The sequence below is a fragment of the Mesoplodon bidens genome (genome assembly GCF_964165515.1).
Source record: "Mesoplodon bidens genome assembly, contig: HAP1_SCAFFOLD_1437, whole genome shotgun sequence".
Taxonomy (NCBI): domain Eukaryota; kingdom Metazoa; phylum Chordata; class Mammalia; order Artiodactyla; family Ziphiidae; genus Mesoplodon; species Mesoplodon bidens.
In genome coordinates, this window is record NW_027671455.1 from 8,455 (window position 1) to 13,984 (window position 5,530).

Here is a 5,530-nt window from a genome sequence, read left to right on the forward strand (position 1 = left end):
TGAATCAGCTATACATGTACATATATCCCCATATCTCGTCCCTCTTGCGTCTCCCTCCCACCCTCCCTATCCCACGCCTCTAGGTGGTCACAGGACATATATACACTCACTACCAAATGTGAAATAGATAGCTAGTGGGAAGCAGCCACGTAGCACAGGGAGATCAGCTCTGTGGTTTGTGCCCTCTTGCTTTTTAAATCTTGCTGTAGCCTCTGCCTAGAATGTTCACTTCTGAAACTTTTTTGTTGTCTTTCACACTTCTACATTTCCTTCAAAACACAAATCAGGTGTCCTGTTCTTCAAAAATATTTCATGATGAACTCATTCTTTCTCTGTGTCCTCCTTCCCACCCTGGCACCCTGTCCTGGCACTTATCTACTCATTATGTTATACTATTCTGTCCAGTTGAAACTCCTCCCAGCTTTACCAGAGACCACTTGAAAGCAGGGACTGCTTCTGACGTCAAAAGCACAATGCCCCAATGCCTGGCATATGACAGCTACTCATAAATGATCAATAAATGAACAACAACCCACCTTATTCTTTTTTCTTATCGTAAGAAGCTACTCTTCATTGCTTTAAACTTCTAAAATTGCCCTGAGGGATATAATAGTAATGAGTGTTCCTGAAAATCAAGAGAATGGACACTTATGGTAAGTAGCTTGAAGATCAGCCAAGTGAAAACTTGAATAGCTCCCAAGGAAGAGGAGTGAGGCATTCGAGCTCCTTTAGGAGTAGCAAGTAGCAGTGATGCTGGTGTTCACACTGCCATGAAGAAAACCACTGCCATGTGAAGCTCCTAACACAAGTAAATATGTAGTATCTCTGAGGTATGTGATAGTATGTGAGAGTAGATCATGACAGAACTCTTCAGCAACCTTGTTTCTGGATTTTACCTCATCCAGCATCACTTGGTGTATGTTGAGGTAATGCACAAATTTTACTAGGTAATTAGTCTAGGACTTATTCCTCTAGGGTAGAAAGATGCTATCTTACTCCAATCATGTTGCTATAACAAAATACCACCAACTGGGTAGATTATAACAACAGCAATTATTGCTCACAGTTCTGGAGGCTGGGAAGTCCAAGACAGAGGTGCTAGCTTGTTTGCCTTCTGACACCAGGAGGAAAGTGGAAAGTAGTCATGTATGTCCCTGCAGGTATTTGTAGGTTGTCTTCCACCCTGAGATTTCTCTGCTGCCTCCCCTCCCTTAAACAAGTGTCAGAGAGGATTGGAGCTCTATCTTCACAGCGCTTGCTGACTTTTCAAGAGAAACATTTTTATTGTACAGATAGACCCACAGACATACTGAAATAGATATCCGCAGCTCTGTTGGATGTGTAGTATTTAGCTTCTTCGGTCTGTGTGTGAAACACTTCTAACATGCTTCCCCTCCTCCAATGCCCACAGGGCCACCAGTTTTCAGCCTGTTTTCTCTGTTCTGTTAAACACACCTCTTTTTCTAGCAGCTGAATGGGAAGGAGGACCCCCCTTTCAGTTGTCATCTTCCTCGAAACTGTTCACTCTAAACGAATTCTCACATTTCCCTTCTGAATCTATCTACCATCTCCCTCTATGTCCAAACTCCTCCTGATAGACAAATTTATTGAGCGCTTAAATGTATACCAGTTACCATTTGTCAGTGGCATTTAACCCTCACAAATATTATCCACACTACACAGTTAAATATTGAGGCTTAGAGAAAGTAAGCAACTTGCCAAAAGTTGCACACTTAACAAGTGACATGTCTAGGATTCAGGCACAAAAGATTTGAGCCCAGAGGCCATGCTCTTAACCATGAAGTGAAACCCTCTAAACAGGAAGAAGTTAACACCTGTTCAAGGGAAATGGAGGGTCCATGCTAGCTCCCTTATTTATACCAGCTGCCCGAGGGGAAAGTTTAACAGAAAAGTGTTCCCATTTAATTTTTCTGTTTCTTTAACCATTGAATTAAACAATAACACATCCTCCTTAAATGCAATCTCTCTTTGATTCAAGCTTTCTGATTATTTCAGAAACTTCAGTGAATAGTTTATATCTTCATAATTTTTTTCTTTAATTTCAGAACTTTGTGAGAAGGATAATGCTATTTTCTTTTAAGTGATTAGATAATTTTGTAATTTTCTATGCTAAAAAGTATACTTATACTATAGTATATATAAATTCTATGTATTTAGTGTGTACTTTTGTTAAAGCATTGTAAAATAACAACTGAATTGTACTCCAATAAATACATCATTTTCCTCAACATTGACTTAATGTGCACTATAGTTCATATTTTTTTCTGATTAGTTCAGAATTAGAGAATTACCATTTTGAGACTGGTTTTTACTAACTCTAACTTCCATGTTCCTAATTTCCATGTTCCTAATGAATAAACTAAGCTTTATTTATCCTTAATATTTTCTGACCTCTTCACTTCAATTGAAATCTGGATTGTTTCAAATGATTCCCCTACCATCTCCACCACAAATTTAGCTTTCTCTTTCTCTAGTATAAGAAGAGCCAGCCTGCTTCTTACATTTAGGCCACTTTCTGATTATTATTCTATAATCTCTGTATTCCCCTAATTTTAACTTACTGTTAGGAAGTAAAGTTGGCCCTCTCTCTATTCAAACCACTCCTGTATCCTCCAGAACCAGCGCCTACTTCTACTTTCCTGAATGAGGTCAACTACACTTCACCAAGCTTAATGTTTTTTAATTTTAACTAATTAATTTTTTAAAAATTAATTTTATTGAAGTATAGTTGATTTACAGTGTGTTAGTTTTAGGTGTACAGCAAAGTGATTCAGTTATACATATCCATATATCTATTCTTTTTCAGATTCTTTGCTCATATAGGTTCTCATAGACCAAGCTTACCAATTTTATAGTTTCATTGCCTGTCTTCATCTATGCCATGACCTCATTTCTCATTCACATCTCAAAATTAAACTTTCAGAACTCCATTGCAACAACGATCAGTGGTCTAATGAACTTGTATAAGATGACCAGAAGTTGAAGTATTGTAAGCATTAGTAATATAAAAGTCCAACTTCTGTCTGTTCTGCAAATGAATATATGTTTAATCCTAAATATATGTTTAGTACTAAAAGTTTCACCATGGTAGTGTGAGTCTTTCCAAAATTTATTACATTCCTATTATATGCCAAGCACTGACTTACTCTTTGATTTCATTTTCCCCCCAATTTTGTTTTCCAAACACAGAATGACAACTTGGTGAAAAAAAACCCTGCGGTATATACCAAATACCAAGATGTGCATCCTCTGCCCATCCTCATTTCTGTATTCCCACTCATCCCATCGTAATTAGATTCTGCCACTTTTCTCCTGAGCCCTATAATAGTCTCATGTCTACTCACTTCCCATCTCTTCCCCGTCTTTTAATCTCAAATACAGTTCATACATACAGAACGTCACCTGAATGATGTTCATAACTGATGGCTGCTTGCTTTCTTAAGAATGCTTAAAAGATGCAGTGTTGGAAGAGAAAGCTGTCACCACCTGCTGACTTGTGCCCAAAGTCTCAGAGGCTGAAACTTCTGCTTTCATAAATGGGGAGGTCCAGCACAGAAGTGAATTGAAGAAGTGCCACAAAAGAGCTTATGAGCCTTTTAAAGACTTCCCAGGAGATATACACACACACATACATGTACACAAGATGTTCAGTGTGATTTCAGAGAAATTCTCAGAGACCTCATATGTCTCGAACACTGGGTAAGACCTCTGCTTCCAGACATTCTAAAATTTACTCTTGAATAATGCAACCCAGAGAGTGGAGTACTTGGACCAAATTACTTATATCCCTTATAGTATTATTTCTGGCAAATTACCCCATCCGCTTTTGGCTTGCATAACACACAATTACAAGAACTTCTTTTCTATCTATTGGTAGAGGTCCTCTTCCATCACATCCTGTATACAAAGACTATATAAGTGCACATAATGTCTTACATATTATTTCATAGGGTTAACAGATACTTGGTGTCCAATGTAGAATAACATGGACTATGGGCTAACAGTGTTCTATAAAGAATAAAGTAGTTCTTTGTAAACTAGACTGTTTATATATTTCATACACACGCTTTGTTTCCCAGTTATTCTCTCTTATCACTTAATAAATTCTTTTGATGTCTTTTCTATATCATTTGTACTAAAGTGAAACAAAGCAAGATGTTTTTGATTGCTCCATACCTGGACAAAAGTGTTAGAATGGAAGCCTAGAGGCTGCTATGGTGGTAGCAGTCATAATGAAAATGAGAGAACCCCTAAATGGATGTGGTTTTCCTGCTTCAATTACCTGGAGATTGTTTTCCAGTGCTGACACCAGGATGTTCTGCATTTTGCTTTAGTGAAAGGAATGAGTGTTTCCTCTACAGTTTTAATTATAATTTTGTTTCCTCTAAAATGGCTATGTAATTTCATTGACCATTGAGTTAATACAAAGTGAACTCCTTGGCCTGGCCCTCCAGGCACTCCAACTGTTCTAACCTATCCCTGCTGCTCCATCACCTCCCCTTCTCCTACACATGGGCCTGTGCTGCCATCAAACTGCACAAACCTCTCTTCTCTCAAGTGCTGGGGAGTTTTCTAATCTCTGTGTCACTTTTCATTCTGCTGATTATGTCAGGAATCGGATTTTCTTAGATGCGATGCATACTAAATCTACTTTACACGTATAACATGCTTATATAGTTAGTAAATTTGACAAAAAATTATTAAATGATACCTAATGATGACTACATTATAAAATCATATATATATGCTTTTTCATATATATTCATGTCTTTCAACACTAACCTCACCCTCTCCATTCTCATAATACTTAAAATATGCTTGCTTTATGTTGTCCAGGCCATTGCATGTGGTGCTCTCTTTGCCTGGACTTCTCTCCTTCCTCCGTTCTTCTACTTGCTACCACTTCCCCATGTAATGACCCGATTTGGAGAAGACTTGTTTCTGCTTCTCTTATGGGTTCCCTTAGTACCCTATTCTAAGTTCTATTAATTCAGACTGCATTGTAACTCCCTGTTCATTGTCTTACTTGCTCATTGTGTCCCCAATGCCTATACAGCACCTAACGTTTGGAAAGTACTCAAATAAATGAAAGTTGGTGACATTGAAATACATGTATAACTGGTTTAGAAGAGTTAAATGATCATTGTTATTGAAAGTCATAAAGATACTTACGCCTTTGACCCAGTAATCCAGGAGTCAAAAATTCAAATGCTTTCAGGGTCAAGCAGGTAATCTAAATGTACAATGTTGGCCTGGGGGAAGGCAATGGGAATACAGGTTACTGTACTTGCCTCACCTAAACACATTCAGATTTACACTTTTATAAATACTGTCGATACAAGCCAAACAAACCATAACCCCTGTCTCATTCAAAGAAACAATTCTGTAGAGGAAAAAAATATTCATAATAATATTATTTGTGAATCTATCTGTAATAAGGAAAAAATGAAGACAAATAGCTAGTAATAGGAAGCGGATTAAATTAAATATAGATTGTATCCATTAAATA

The 5,530-nt window shown here is 37.5% G+C and overlaps 1 long non-coding RNA gene across 1 annotated transcript; it reads left to right on the forward strand.

Moving 5' to 3' along the window:
* Positions 1–2,940: 2,940 nt before the first annotated feature.
* LOC308611326 lies at positions 2,941–5,128 on the forward strand. Its single transcript, XR_014014843.1, has 2 exons — positions 2,941–3,010; positions 4,858–5,128. It is a non-coding gene; the product is annotated as an uncharacterized lncRNA (long non-coding RNA).
* The last annotated feature ends 402 nt before the right edge of the window (positions 5,129–5,530 follow it).